The sequence below is a fragment of the Apteryx rowi genome, unplaced genomic scaffold (assembly GCF_003343035.1).
Source record: "Apteryx rowi isolate R43461 unplaced genomic scaffold, aptRow1 scaffold_11, whole genome shotgun sequence".
NCBI classification, from domain to species: Eukaryota; Metazoa; Chordata; class Aves; order Apterygiformes; family Apterygidae; genus Apteryx; species Apteryx rowi.
In genome coordinates this window covers 5237064-5253614 of record NW_020447308.1, presented here as the reverse complement: position 1 = coordinate 5253614, position 16551 = coordinate 5237064, and positions in this window count along the sequence as shown.

Here is a 16551-nt window from a genome sequence, read left to right as displayed (position 1 = left end):
TCAGAGCAGTTATTCTGGGACAGAACCTCTCTGCAGAGGGAAGTAACTGGCCTTTATCCATTCATTCCTGGTCCGTACCCAAGCCCTTGCCTTCTTGGTCATCCAGCTGATGTTAATATATGCTTCTAGCAGATGTTTAAACTTCCTGAATAATCAATCTCTGCTTGCTGATGATCAGATAAGCTCACCAGYGCAGATCTTCAACTAAGTTTTTGATTGTCCCTCAAGCTCCTTTTCTCTCGCCACTCTCTGAAGCCTTCAGTCATCCTTAAGGATGACTCCTCTTGGATGTCCTTGTCCCACTCAGCACCTTGAAGCTACGCCCTCGGTGACGTTGGGCAGGAAGCCTCCTGTGACTTGCTGGTGGCTTCACAGAAGGAGGTGTCCCAAATGCCAACRGTAGCGGTCGCACATCTGTGCTTGGTTCTGCTGAATTTCTGAGAGAAATCCTCAGCCCCCGTGAGCACAGGAAGGGCCCGCGCTTCACCGGACCCTGGGAGCACGGGGCTGTCCCCGTCTCCCAATACCCGCCTGCCTGATGGCTCTTGCAACAGCTCTGGAGAGTTTCCCCAGGAATGACTTCTGACTTGTTTCCCCAGATCTTCTCATACTGACTCAGTGTGAGTACAACGATGCAGTCCTGGAGGGACGCGCTGGCTGCCCAGCCCTGCTGGCCGGCCGCTCTGCGGCTCCAGCCCCCGTGGAGGTTGAGCGCGGTGCAGCTCCGCACAGCTCTCCCTGCTCTGGCCACCAACTCCCGGGCATACAGGTGTGCTGGGGACACCTCGCCGAGGCCACTTGCTGCAGCGAGCCATCAGGCCAGCGCTTTCCTCCGCAACATTGAGGTGCGGGAAGGAAAAGTTCAATCTGTTTGCTATTAGGCAAGCACAAACGCGATGGTGTTCCCACGTTGCTGAGCTGGTGGGTGTTTTCAGTGATGTCCCGCTCGTCATCCCTGGCGTGGTGTCTTCCTCACTGCGGCTCCAGGACCAGGYGAAGAAGGAGTTCGGTGGGAATTCTCTGGAGATGGAAATCTGACCAAATGCACATAAAAAAAGAAAGACTTTTCAGCCCATCACTGGTATTGCAAGACACACTGGGAGACACGCACCGGGTTCACCTCCAGGCAAGACCCAGCTCTGAATTAAAACACCTTTCGCAGGGACAGTCTTTTCCAGAGTCGTCTGAAGCAAATCGCATGTGGGCTGCTGAAACGACCCTAAATGGCACCTTCTACTTTGTCGTGTCCTCCAGACTTCGTAATCCTACTGAGGTGGAAGCCTGGCTCCGACACCTTTCGGGAGAGCTATGTACCGATGTTGTCGGTACGTTTGTGCCCTGGAGTTTGATTTTCCAGATTCTGCTGCAACTTCAGCACAGAGCATTAAATCATTTATTGCAGAGAGGCTGTGGCAAGGCCAGGAATAAAACCCAGGTATCTTTATTCTCAAGACAGCATGACAACCAGCTAGAGTTAGAAAACACTCCCTGCCACACTTTTGTTTATCCACTAAAGCAGGTTATTTTGTTTTATTCTTAGCAAGACGCTGCCTCACTGGAGACCACTTAAAATGAGATTTATCTCCCTTGGAATAACTACAGACTCTTGCATTTGTAATTCATTCCCCTCCCATTTCTAATCTCATTTCTATTGCATGTATTGTTTTTCTTTCCATTATTTCTAAAATGAGATCATTAAAATGAGTATTGGAGCTTGACAGGTTTGGGGCAGGAGGAAACCTCACTGCAGATGAATCCCCATGACAAGACCTTGGATTACTGCAGCATCTTGATCAGCTGAACGGCAGAAAGGAACTATTTCTTAYGCCATTCATTGATGCTTCTGTTTTGACACTTTGGGGACAAAACCTAAAGAGCAATTCTGAGTGCTGGAGTCTGCGGCACGTTCTGCAAGAGGTTCCCAACCCCAGCGAGGGCAACGACGTTGGGGCTGGAGACTTYGGCTCCGCTGACTCAGCTAAGTCCAGAGAGCAATTGCGTCCTGCCTGAAAATAAATACAGAGTCTCCCGCTCCCGACCTAAGCTGTGACCAAACTCTTCCCACTCCTTCAAGAGCAGCTGCTTTGCACCTCGCGTGGGCTGGATTTTGGGGTGGGCGAGCCGATTCCTGCTCGAATGAGTTGGGGATCCTCAAGGATGCTCCGTAATGCAGGATATTATCTGACCCTCGGTAATGCAGCAATATGTTCCAGATGCAAAGAARCGATGTGGGGAGGAGGGTGCTGGGGAGCTTGTCTTCGTTAAGCATCTATTTGAAAAAACAGACCAAATTCAGATCGCRCTAACAAAGTAAAAATCTGGCGTAATTCCACCGCAAGCGACAGCTTTACTCTGGATTAACATTGGTGTAAATTAGACTAAGATTTGGCTGCAAATCTTGTCGCTCTCCTCATTCCTGAAAGACAAAAACATGAAGGGCTAAACATCTACAGTTATGTATTGCATAAAATATTTCCTGGCTAGGAAAATCTCATGGGACAATGATCTGGAACGAGATGGTGCAAATAATTAGTTTAATTGAAAGTAAAGGCGCATTACTAAAAATAAAGAGATGAAAGCATTTTTCCTCTGCCAGTTTTAATACAAGCAATATTAGTAGCAGCTGCATTTCAACCCGTTTTGCAGATAACTGTGCGAGGGGCACTCTGAAACCTAAACAGTTTAATTGCATAGGCTACCCTTTAATTTAGGGTGGTGAGAATGATATGAGGGACTCATTAAATTGGGGCATTAACCATGGCAGCAAGCAAAGTAGTTTCTTTGTTGCAAAGGATTCCTGCTACCCTGCAATCACTACAGTAAATTGTTCCTGGGAACTGCAGCAAAGTAGGATGGGGAAACAGAGACACGTCGGGATGGAGGGAAGCAAACGGAAAATAATTGGTACAGTGCAGCGCGGAGCGTGTGTCACGGCAGACAGTTATTTAATAACTCTTCAATTATTGCTGCCAGCTGGGGCATATTCAGGCGCTGCAAGAAGTCAGGCCAAAATCCCCAGGGCACCGCGGCTCGAGCGACCCTGCGCTTCCTCCCGGGGCAGGCRTGGGGCAGGCGGCAGCGCGCGGCTGGGAGACGCTGCCCGTCCTTCCCGAGGGGTTTCCGCACTCCCCATGCCCGTAGCTTAAAACACGAGGCGGGATGAAGCCGTTTGGGGCTCTCCTGGCCCCGGGGCCCGGCGCAGAGTCAGGGCTCCTCTCCGCACGCGGTTCCTCCCCGCCGCCCCGGCGTGATCGAGCGCAGCGTGATGGACGTCGCGTTCAGCGGCAGCACCCGGTGAAGCAACCCGCGGCTGCCCGCCGTCCCCTTCGCCGTGCTCATTCGGCTCGTGCGGAACCGCACTGGGAACCGGGCTTGCCCGGTAAAAACAACCCTGCGCATGCCGTTTGCTCCTTGCCCTAAGCAGGGCCCCTGCGGATGCTCCTGCAGGCACAAACCGAGAGCGGCGGGAAGGTGCGGGTGAGAGCTGGGGCTGCTCGAAGTGCAACATTCACCGGGCCACAGCTTCGGTTTAATCCGGGCGCGATGCTGGAGAAAACATCGGCTGTTTCGCTCCGTCCTTGCTGCCGCAGCACAGGGCGGCAGAAGCCCTCGGGTGACCGAGGTGCCCATCGTGCTCGGGGCTGTACCGGCCTCCCCGCTGGCGCACGGGGGAAAGGGGCTCTCGAAACAGCCTCCAGCCCGTCTCGTTTCTCCCGCCAGTGCTTGTCTCTCTTGGATTTCACTGTCCCCTGCTCCTACCTGCTGCGAGATCTCCATTTTACCTGATTCTTCTTTTTCTTGGAGGCCCTCAAGCCCACGGTTGGAGCTGGGGTCATGCAAAAGGTACAGGCAGCCGACGGGCCAGGGTCCGGGGCAGATGACCAGTGTGGGCCAGAAGTAGGCTAGCTGCGTGCAAAGCATTGGGTCCATTAGCCACCGTTGCACAGGACGTTGGTGCACGCCATGAAACCTGGAGCTAATACCAGGCTCCTGCCAGACGCTGCATTTCTACGACGAGCCTTGCGGCCTCCAGGGATGTTGTTTAAGCCCTAGAGACCGGACTCCCGTGACTGCACGCACTTCCTGTGCTTTTAAGCATAACCTCAAATCCAGCAACAACAGTTTCTCTCAGAACTGCAGAAAAAGGCTTAAAACGATGAATCTCAAGGGCTCAAAAGCCTTGCTGCAAACCGAGAACGCAAAATACGGGGTTTGAGATCTCACGCTGTGCAAACGCCGGGTGTCGTGAGCACCGCACCTCCACGCGGCGCCAGCGGCACCAGCCCGATGGGGACGGCACCCCTCGGTCTGTCCTGCCCGGCGCTCGCTCCCGGGCCGGGCGCGAAGGCTGAGCGCCATCACCCTCATCCTGCACCAGAGCAAAGCCCTTTTAACGACTGTGTCCTCAAGCGCAGGATTGGGCCCGTAAAACAGAAAACGTGTTTCGATACCAAATGAAAAGCATTACTCACAGGCTGTAATTCCTTTCTGCAAATACCGGAGGAGAATATTTCATTTGGCAAACAATCGAGCCTTACAGTTTAGAGCTCTTAATGTGATTAGGGACAGGTTCTGCAACACATTTGTAACTCCAGGTGATTTTGCTATATCTTTTTGGACTGGGACCAGATATAAAATGCCCTTTTGCTAGATTTGGATCCAACTAAAATTGAGGAGAATCAGATGTTGGTAAGTCCTTTCCAGTTTGATCTTTACCCAGGGGTATCACAACACGCTTCAACTCTAGGCTGCAGAGAGCAGCTTTGCAATTTCGGGTTCTTTTTTGCATTAAGCTCATGTCTTCTCTGACTGGTGATAGCTCTTCCGTAGCGCATATTCTGTAAATGAGCGTGCACTACTCTTCTGAATTATCATTAGGTACTTAGGGGGCTAGGAGAGAGAGCCAAATACTTCTGTTGGCTCTCTGGACACATCTTCACTTCCTTTCGATCTTCTTAGGTTACTTTAGAAAATGCAAATCCAGCTTTAAACAAGCTGAGACACGGTGCATTGGGAAGAGCCCAACATCTGAGCCTGGAAGCGTGTGCCCAGCATTTTGCAGGATGAAAGTCCGCAGGACGAACCCCCTCTGGGAAGTTTCCCGTCTCTGCCTGCGTTTCTGCCTCGGTTTCCAGAGCTGGGGCTGCAAATGAATTCAACAGCAAAAGCCCCAGGGGCAGGAGGTGGAGGGAGAGCACGGCAGAGGGAGGCTCAGTTGTTTTGTACACGCAGCTGAGACACAAAACCAAGCCTGACCTTCAAACTGTCGACAAGAAAAAATCCCTAACTTTTTGTTCACGAAGATTTCAAAGGGCGGCTCAGCAGGCAGCAGCGGCCGGGGCATCGTCGGTCCCCGCTGCCCCCGGGAGCCTCTTGCAGGAGGAACGTGCGCTGCTGAGCCAGACACCGACCCAGCCCATCCGCCACAACCAGCGCGGTCATAAAACGTACTACGGAATATGACAAGCTATAAAGACAGAAAAAAGAAAAAAAAATCAGGTTTCCTCACAGATTTACCGCTTGCTCACGGGAGGCAAATCGAACTAAGGACACAACCCCGTCACCGGGCGAAGCAGGCAGGTCGCAGCAGAGTCAGCGATGGGAAAACCAGACCAAGGCTCTGCCCACGAAGGCCTCGCTGCCACTAAACAGCCGTCGCAGCCGAGGCACCGTGCAAAGGAATACGGTTGAAGTGTTTTACGACGTTGTTGATCTTCCCGACCCCCATAGCTCTGCTTTATTAGCAGCAAGGGGGGAAAAAGCTGCCGTAGGACACCTGAGGTGCTCTCTGCTTTGCTTGGTGGTAGCGGCAGGCTGGAGCGCGGATACCTGATAGCGCTGGGCTCTTCGCATCCCTCAGAAAAGGCAAAAGAAGGTCCAACGCCTGGAATTTGAGGTCAGCAAAATTCAAATTGGAGAGGAGACRTCTGTTTTTAAACGAGGGTCCGCAAGCGCTGGAGTGCGTCAGGCAGGAACGCTGTGGGTTCTTCATCGCTCGCCGTCTTGAAAGCAAAGAGCAAATTTCTCTTCTGCAGAGATGCGACCTTGTTCAGCTACGCGTTACCGGCTCCGGCGGGGGAAAAGGCCTGGTCTCCCGCTCCGAGCCCGCCGAGCCRCTGGCGATGGTGCCAAACGATCAAAACCTATAAATGTCCAATTGGAAAGTGTATTGGGCATGCAAAGTGTCACCGAACAGGTCCTATGCGTGCCTAACCACATGCCCACGTCCACGCACGCGCAGCCGAAGCAGGGGGAGGCTGCAGAAACCCAGCCCCGGCACTGGGACCAGACAGAGACAAGAAGAGCTGCACTTAAGTAAATCTAAATAAACCCAAGGCTCTCAGGACTTTGTCCTTTTCCAGACAATCTTTTTAATGCTGTGGGACAAACAGTAAGGCCAAAACAAATATGTGCCCTTTACCGTACTTTCACAATCTGCTCCAGCCTCTGCCCGGGGCGTCTGTGCCATACGTTTAGCTTGCAAGGCARCCGGTCATCTCCAGGAACAGGGACAAGAAGGAAAAGGGGAAAAAAAAAAGAAGATTTGGTAAGTCAGGAAGCGACCCACGGGGAAGCCAGATTCTGTGACCTCGCGGTCGTTCCCGTGAAAAAAACAGTTGGAAAAAGTCTGAAGCAGCTGCAGTGGCTGGATTCGCCCCCCGCCCCGGGACTGGGGGAACCTTCGCGTTTCTCCCTGCAGCGCCTGAGCTTAGCTACCTACGTCCTGGGAAAGGCGGGAACGTAACGCAACTGCGGATACTAACGGAGTGAATCAGGGCATGCTCTGCAACGAGGCAGCGAAGCAGAATATGTCCAGAAAGGAAGCAAAAGCTCGTCTTATTTCTGATTCCTGCCCTCAAAGGTTTTGTGAAAGCTTGTGATAAATTCCTGACTGGGATAAATCACTTAGCTTCACRTAAGGCAACAGAAATCCGCAGCTACAATTCATTGTACGAAATCAGTTCTCGTTAGAAAAGTGTCTTCAGTTCGTTCAATCCCATAAAAATAGTTAGATAAACGCACAAAAAATCTGTTTTAACATTTATTCAACAGTTTTCTGACTGCAGTGGGCAAGAAGCTGGCTTATTGTTAGTTGCAACAGATGAAAAATCTCAATTTTTTCAAACATTTTCAAAACCAGATGCCTCAGAAAAATTTCTGATCTGATGAAAAAAACATATTTCTTCAGAAAAAAAACACCCATTTTGCATGAAAAACAGACCAGATGTAACAAGTATTTGAGGCCCTGCCTAAGGACAGCGCTCTCCCGGCTTAGCCCGGAGGCAGCACACCCGGCACGGCCGGATGGGCGCCTTTCCGATCCGCAGGGACCAGAAGCTCTGGGAGGCGCCGCGCCGGCTCGGACCGTGTCCTGTCGGCGCTCAGCACCATCGGCTTCCCAAGCRCCGACCTTGGGGAGCACTGGAGATTGCTAATGAACATTAGGAGAGTTTGTCCCAGTGGGATTTGGGAAAATTTGAAGGACCTGAGATATATGCACCGGCGGTCTCACGTTTAACCACCCCTGACATTTTTTTATGGCCCAGGCAATGGACAGGTTAGTTGCCGGGAGCCTGCGGAGAGAGAGAAAAACGACGCGGTGCGAGAGCGCCGGCACGGCGGCGACCCTCCGCTTTTAACCTCCCCGACGCCTTTCGAAGGGGTTTGCTTCCCAAGGACAAAACCCACGCGAGACGGATGTTTTAGACGTGAAAAAAAGAAAGAAACCAAACACCCTTAAAGACCAAGGCCCGTTCCTGCGTGCCAAAGTAGCGTAACAGGACCGCTCAGGTGGGAGCGCAACGGCTTTGGAATAAGCCAAGTCATTACAGCTGACGAGTGCGTGTGTGCACGTGTCTGCATGTGTGTGCACGTGTGTGTGCACATGTGCATGTGTGTGTGCGTGCAGGAAGAGGCTGCTCTCCCGGGAGCTCTTCCCCGTAAGGGCCACGCGGTTGGCATCCCTGCAAGCGTCGCGGCAAGCGGCCGCGCGCCGACCCGAGCCGTTCTTGACTTTGGCTAGCAGAAGGCATCGCTGCCGGCGGGAGGGCACGACGACGGACTCATCAGACAGGCGACCTCCTCCTGCGCCGCGCAGCACGCTGCTTCGCTTTCCGAGGGCTGGCTGTAACGAAGGAGCATGATTAAATAAGTAAGAAGCAATCACCACCGGTACCCCCGAACCTGCGCTGCAGGAGGTAAGTGCAGGGGCAGAGCTGCCTGCTCTCTACCAGCATCCGAGTGCTGGCGACAAGACCGTTTCGGGGGGCTGCAAACTCGAGGAATGCTTCAGCGCCCCAAAAAAACCATGAGACGTCGTGGGGGATGCTCGGACGCAGCCTCCTCTCTTGGGACACCCTCTGTCACCCAGGGCCGTAATTAATACCGCTGCAGGCAGCAAAATGGCATTTCAAGGGACACCGTCACGTAATAATCTGGTTTCAATCACGGGTGCTGGAAGAACGAGGCTTTCTAAACCTCGAGAGCCCAGGAGGAACGTATCTGCGAGGATGATGCTCCTTTAAGCAGCAGCAGATGTCCAGACCCGGAGGTCYGGCTGCTCTTCCAGAGCAGGAGCCGGTGACCGAAAGAGGTGCTTCCGCAGCGCGGCGAGCCGAGGCGAGGGAGAAGCGCCAGGATGCGTTTTCACGGGTACGGCGGTTGGAAGGAGACGCTCAAAACCTGGCCCTGCTTCAAAAATCCGGGCCCTGGTTTGGAGCAATGGGACAATCATTGCCCAGCGCTGGGTGCAGGTCGAACGCGCGGTGAAAATCAGCTTTCGCCTCCGCCTGGCGTCGCCGGAGCCGCGGCCGCCTCGCGGAGCCGCGATTTACGTCTCATCCGACAACCGGCCACRCGGCGGCTCGGCAGCAGGGAAGGAGGAGATCGCCGCTTTGGCCGGCAGCTTCTTGTTCCTCCCCCAAGGAAAGCGCCCTTCCTCGCCGCCCCCCTGCCCTCGGCTGCCTCCAGCTGCCTGCTGGCGGGAGCGGGGCGCGATCCCGCTTCAGCCCCTTCCCAGCCCGCTGCTGCAAGCAAAACGCTCGCTGCTCCGCTGGAGCTCAATGTTGAGTCTACGACTCCAAATTTACCCTTCTGGGATTAGGTTTCGAATCCAATCCCGCACTGGAAACTACTAATTTTCCTAGTACCATTTTCAGTGTGGTAGGAACTCCCTGCTTTTAAAAGATCTGGGCACAAGGAAACCGCCTGCTTCCACTATTTTTATTAAAAAAAATAATAATAATTTCAAGAACAACACAACAGATTTCATCCCTGGTGGCTCTCAAGCCGGCTCGGGTTGCTGCTCCCGCGCAGACCAAACCTTGCCCGGGTATTTTGCTTCCAACCCCAAACTCTTCCATGGGCTCCGGCTGGAAAGTTTCTGACCCTGTATCCGAGCCAACTTTCAGAAACACAAATAACTTGCCTGATGAATGTTTTGCAAGAAAAAAAAAAWAWATATATATATATATATATATGTATACACACACACCATATATAGCAGGAGGGATTAAATCCTCATGTTGCAAGAATTTAATTAAAAAAAAGGAAAAAAAGCTAAGCCGTCGGAGGAATGCAAACCCATCACCTCAGCCCGGTAACCTCTGGCTTCGGCGCGCGCTTCGCCGACTCGCGAGGAGGAGAAGTTCACCTCGCGCCGCGGTTCAGCGTTTAACGGGGCCCCGCGCGTTAATAGAATTCCTGGCAAGTCCCGGCTTTGCGGAAAGGCTCGGCAGGGAATGCCGGGCCGTTCGGGCTGAGCTGAACTTAATCACAGCAACCCGGGGACTGACCTGCAGGAAACGGTTCTCCAGGCACCGACGTTACCAAATAAAGCGCCGTTGCGCCGGTTTATTGGCTGTGTTCCCCCCCCCCCCCCCCCCCGCCAGCAGGTTTAATTTATGGTAATTACTAGGAACTATGGATTAAATTAATAGAAAGGAAATTATTACGGTTTCCTGACCTGAAGGCCAAAGGAAAGGGAAGGGAAGGCAACCGCTCTAGGTAGAAACGCCTCCCTGCTGCTTCCAGGRCCGGCGGCGAAGGTCTTTCAGCATGAAGACAGGGACGGTGGGATTTTGGGAAGGAGCTGGGTCTCCTCGGATGCGACGGAGGCGGGGATGGCTGTGGCACATACCCCAGCCCGGAGACCCTGGCCCTTTCCCACGCAAATCCTTTCCCCGGCAGAGGTGGGAGGCCGTTGCCTCCTATTCGACAGAGCCGTGTGCAGCGTACAAAACGCAGGTTCACACGCTTTAAGTCACCGAAGAAACAGAGATCTCTCGTCAGACAGGAAGAGACCATAAAAATAATATAATGCAGAAATCCAGTTTAATTCAAACTGCACCACAGTGCAGAGTCCTGCTCTAAATCCAGCTCTGCCCAGCGATCAGGAGGAGCAATTCCCTCCCGCCTGGGCTGGAGCACATTTATTACCGCTTACAATTCATATTTGAGCCTCATACTTTAAATTAGCATTGCGAATGCTCTTACGGCATTGCAGGGTCAGGCTGTTACTATTTGCTCGCCAGACCCGGCCTCGCAGGCTCTGCTGGCCTGGGTATAAACATGAATCATTTTTGTCAAAGGCAGAGCGGAGCGCACCCACAGCGGGTGACAGGGATGTGTCTCCCGCCCTGCTTTCCCTGCAAGATCAACACGGAAACAAGGATGCCAATTTTTGCCCTCAGTACCAATCCTTGGGTGCGTTGCTTCAGCCGCCTGCCGAGGCCCTTCTTTTCTGAAACCAGCACTTCCAGATTTGGTGATTTTTACCCGTTTCGCGTCCAGTGTAAAATCTGTCCATGGCACAAGCCGACGTTGCTCTAACTCGCCCCGCTGCCGACCCTGTGCTTTGCAAACAGCCTCGTGCAGCGTGGCCTGAACCCTACCACGAAGGGTCACAGGTTTTAATACTACATATATCTTTCTTAGAAAAACTAAGCACAAAGCCTAGACGGGCTTTTGATCCAAGGTTTAAAAGAACATCTGAAATCACCCCCCCCACACACACACTTTTACGGATGAAATAAATGCAGCATGCACCTGAACTTGTATTCAAAATCACCCAAACTATATCCAAGAAAAATCTGCTGGAGTCTGAATCCTGAGAAAGGCAGCAAGGAGCTCCTGGGATCGGCTCCGGCGGGGCAGGCACGAAGCAGCACAACCACCCTGCACAGTGGCCAATTGTTACCCTGAAAACAAGCCGGCTGGATTCGGTGTCGCCGGGGAGGGATATCAGCGTCTAATCTAGGTAAGAGGGGGACGCGGGGGTACCTGGAGCCTTGTCAGACTCAATGCTCTTATGTAGTAGGTTGAATAACAGAACAATGTTTACATTTCCCCTTGTGCCCTAAGTCGTTTGGAAGCCGGACACCTGAAAAGCATGAATGAGTTTTAAAGCAGCGCCGATGCCGGCTCTCCATCACCAAAGCCTCGACTGCTCCTTGCAAGCGCTCCCTTAAGAAGCCAACAGAAAAGGCAGCTAAAAAACCCAGAGCTTTGGCTGCTTCTGAACCTGGACGTCTTGGAAAGAAAATGTAAATGATGGAAAACTCAGCGGTTAGAGCAGAACGTACGTACATCAGCCAGGCGGCACGGAGAAACGCGACCACTCGGCTGAGAATCTGATGGAGTCCAACCAAGAAATAGTTTCTCTCTAGTTTCTTCCCTATAGCATATTGAAACTTAATATTGAAAGTTCCCTAAATATGCAAACAAAACAATATCCATAGTTAATGACAAAAAATATAAACTGAAGTATGTATGCAACAAACATTTTAAGTCCCCCGGAGAACAATAAACTTTATTGCAGGAAGCTATATAACAAATACCCTATAAATACTGAGGTGGTGGTGGGGAGCGTTAAAAACTTTAGAGCTTTCATCAAGAGGATCAGAGGTCATGACTGGATTCGTAAAGACGGGATGGCTCGTCCGATGTATTTTTTGTTCCTCCTTACTGCTGCCCTTTACATGAAAGTATGCCACGTTCTTCCACGCTCTTAAGTTCTCGGCTAGCTCCAATCCTCGTAGTCCTGAGGCTGAGGATGGACACAGCCTTGTGCCAGGAGTGATGGAAAGGCCGGAGCGTGCAGTTGGAGATACTGTAAGGCTCCCCAGCTCCCAGGGGAAAGGCCACCTCGCCTGTGGGATACGCTTCTCGTGCATCAGCCCTGCTCCCGAAGCCAGCACGGCAGGAGGACACGCTACAGCCCCCCACAGACCAACCAAAGGCACCAAAACTCATGAGAATTTCTTATCATTTTGCTTCATGCCCCTGGCTCTGGAGACAGGTAACAAGCCTTTTAGTCAGCAAAAGGATTTTCAGAAAACACTTTGCAGCTCAATCCAGCTCCTGCTGAAGTTAGTGAAGGAACACCAGTGGGACGGGGGTGCATTAGGCCATAAACGTTGACCTGCTTCGTAATCATCATCCTCATTTAAGAGAAGCAGAAGTACTGAGCAGCGACATGCCCCAGGTCGCTCAGTGGACATTGGTCCCTTACAAAATAGCCATGCTGACTTAGAAAAATACAATAAAACTAAATCATGAAGTATTCCCAAATAGAATTCATTGAGCCAATGGCAGAAAGGAGATTTTTTTCCTTTAGGAATTTGTTTTATGCTCATGGGATTGCTAGAGACATCAGAGATGTCCAAGCCCTGGCTTTACCCCTACAGCCCCATTAAGGCGAGCACTCCCCATGCTGCACCTCCAAGCTGCTTTGATGCGATCTAGCAAGGTCTCCTCTGGTCTTGGTCTCCACAAGACTCATTCAGTTCTTCACCCTGATTACCCATCCAGTTGCCATTGGTACTAAMGGTGATGACAAATGCCGTAATATGGATGTTTGGGCTGTCCAACAGCTGTCAGTCACAATTTTCCATTGCTGCCAAAGGGGGTGGCCATTTTGTGGTGTATTTTGCTACTTTGCTATTACCAATCTGGATTGTAACGCACTTTAAAAGCCATATTGGTAGTTTCGAAATTCAGCTTCATCAATCCCATTCTAAGCTCRTGTGCTCTCCAGAACAGTGAGCCCTAATCCAGTCTGAATTGGACTATTTCATCTTGTCCTGGGCTCAAATGATTGTCAGTCCATCAAAYGCTTCTTTGAAAATTTATTTCTTGCAGATGAACATGATTGCTATAAAACAGTATTTAAAAACTTTTTAATATTTGAAAAGAACTTTCCTTTCCTCCTCTATCAACCACATGCTGGAGAAAAGGCTTGGGGTTTACCACTGCTTGGTAAGTAAAATAGCAAAAAAGAGAAAGGATAATGAGGTGATAATGACTGGAAATGTATGGATTGAATTTGGGACCTATTTAAATACACAAAGACAATTTGTGACTCAGTGGTATTTGCAAACAGGGAGAAGTGTTTGCGGCTCAGCTGTATATTTGAATATAGAAAGATGTTTTGCGGCAACCGTTATTTTCTTTCAGCGCAGACAAACTCTGACTACGTTGCCAGCTGTTAAAACTGCGGTACCCACACCACTCCAAGCAGATGGGCTGTGTCTACTTGGGAACTTCTCAGCCAGTTTCCTATTACAGCAGGACTGCTGCATGGTGACAGATGCCACCTTCTGAATGAACATCATGAGCAAAAGTGAAGCGAGGTCTCCTACAAACAATAAAACATCGAAGCTGATGGACCAAGCCCGTGGGACGCTGGTGGTTCCCCAAGGAGCCACACGTCAGCTGGCCACAGGGCTACAGCTCTCGGACCAGCGCTGTGACATGCACACAGCAATTCTCCATCACGTCGCAAATGACACCAAGAGCAAAACCTTCTCCTCCACTCTGTACCTCCAAACTCCTCCCTCTGCTTAACCTATTCCTGGGTGACTTCTYAACCTAAAGCAATTAGTGAAAGAGCCAACATATACTTCAACAACTTCTACTTCAAGTACTCCAGAGCTAGCATATACTTCAACCAGGAGCTTAACGATGATGGAATAATTTTAATGAAAGAAACTATGGAGAAAATGGGTCTGGTCCCACTTGATTCAAGTTAGCAGCGTTTCACTGTCCCTGAAAGGCTTGGGTCTTGCTGCTGTTTTTACAGCACTGCATTTTAAGGAACTCAGTGATTAGCGGCAACGCTTGGCATCCCAAGAGCACTTAGACTTCAAGTCTTGCTACTACTAATCTGCAAATCAGATTATTTTGACAAAACACAGTGTGTCACTCACTCTGCTGGAGGCAGGGGAGTCGAGCTGAATTTTGCCATGGAAAAATTACAAGATGGTTTAAAAAATAAAATTGTCTCAAAGTGAACTGTGATTTCAGGGATGCTGATTTGTGATCCCTTACCAGCAATTTGATTTTAAAGAGGATTCCCCCTGAGCAGGGCCTTGTTAAGGCCTGTAGTTGTGATTGTCCCTCACAAAAAAAGAGGCACCTCAAATAGAAAAATAAAACATTAGTTTCTGAAGAATGAAGACGTGGAAGACACATGCACATGCACACAGTCACTGCACAAAATCTTARTGACTCGCAAGACTTTTCCTAGATGCACTTATTCTTTTCTTTCTCGGTAAAAGAAGTCAGAGCAGGAAAGGGGCCAAGCACGAGAGTACAGAGAGGCTTATAAAAACATTCTTTGCTATTAAGCAACTGAGCTGATTTTCACTGCATAAAAGATGAAGTAGATTGAACAAAATGCTTACCTATACATCTCCATTTCTGATGCAAATCCTAAATTGTCTTTGTCACTTCGGTACATGAACATGAGGCCAAATGAAACACATGTTTACAACTATAACGAGGATTAGTTTTGCACTAAAAAAGTTGAACTATAGTCAAAATTAGATGGTGACATGGGTATTTGCCAGCAGCATTAAATGAGAAATAACGGAGTATGAGGTTTCTGGAATGAATAGAAAACGTATTGTTTAGAGACCTTTTTGGCCAAGTATCAACATATGCCAATACTTAAGACTTCTTGTTCTTATTTACTTACCCTGACAATAAAACAATTGTTGTTTTGTGCCAACAGCCTGACAAACTGGTCCTGTACCTTAAGAAATACAGATTGGATATTATTTCCCTTGTATCAGCTTCAACCTACATTTCCAAAAAAAGAAATGCAAAGTAATTGAGTCCAGAGTTAAAGCAGTTGGAAAGGAAGTAAATGAAGGAGGTAATCGATTTTAATAACATATAACATCAACACACATTAACAAAATACATAAAGCAGGGAGAATATTCCCATCTCGGAATGGGCAGTGTTTGCAGCTTCACCCCAGCCCTGGGCAGGGGTTATCAGCGAAGCCTCAACAGCCTCAGTGATGGATCTTTCCCCAGCTCGAGCCCAGAGCATTGAGGTAACCACTATCATTCCCATTATAATAACAAGCAAACGGATGAATTAAAAGCCCAGGATTTTTTTCCCCAAATAGAGAAGTTAAAATGTATTTGTAGATGAAATGCTCAGCTTCTTTCCTGATCTAATSGCTTCTCTTGGTGCTACCATCCTCTACCAGGCCACCCTTGAGTTCAAAATGAACTTGTTCCTTGCGATATTTCACACCTATGAGCATGCCGGGTTTCTCATGCCATAATGCCACAGCTGGAACAGATAGAGCAACCCAAGCCAGAGCTTACTTGATTTAAAAACTAACAGATATTGCTAGTAAAGACCTCAAGAAAGCCTTCAATTTCGGAACAATTCTCCCAAACCTCTTTACTACACCCAGTCCAAGAGAGACTTGYGCAGCTGGTCTTCAGGTGGCCTCTGCATGGGTGTGACATGACGTTGGGTTGGACAGGAGTTACCTTCATGTGYGGGATAGGGGGATCTTGATATTTACACTAAAGGTTGAGTTCTGTTAAAATTTAGGGACAAAGCTCTTTGAGTTTTGTTGTGCTGTGTCCAGTGAGTCTGGTGTTCTTAAAAAACCGCTCTCTTATGTCATTGAAAAAATGAAAAAGACAYATTTCTCTAACTTGCAGATATGAAGTAAAGCTTAATTCATTCATGTTTTCAATCAAACAACCAACAATGGGTCCTGTGAGAATTCATGTAGAAAAAGAAAAACTAATCATTAATTATTTATTATCAATAAATAATATATACACTAATATATAATAATTATTATTATTAATTATGCTACTCTGAAGATCTGTTTGGAAATTCTCTGGTGGAACATTTCTGTCGGAAAACAATCTGTCAACCACCAAAACRTTCCATGAAAATGTCCATATGGACAATGGTCCAAGGGAGAGCAGGAGGTTCCCAGCAGAGCCCAGCCTGGCACATGGATCTGGAACCCTACCTGCTGTCCCACCAGACCATCTGACCATCTCCTAGCCAGTCTGCTGGGGATGACAGGAAGCAAAGAGTCTGCAAGTCCCCATTCCAAAGCTCCTGACTTATACTGGACTACCTGGCCSCAGTCTGAACTGGAAAGCAAACCATGGGCCTGATACTATAAACACTTAGAACCTTCCATCTCCATGGAAAATAACGTTAACACTACCTGTCCTGCAAATCAAAGCATGAGAACATCTGTAAGTTTTGGATCCTTGTGGTCA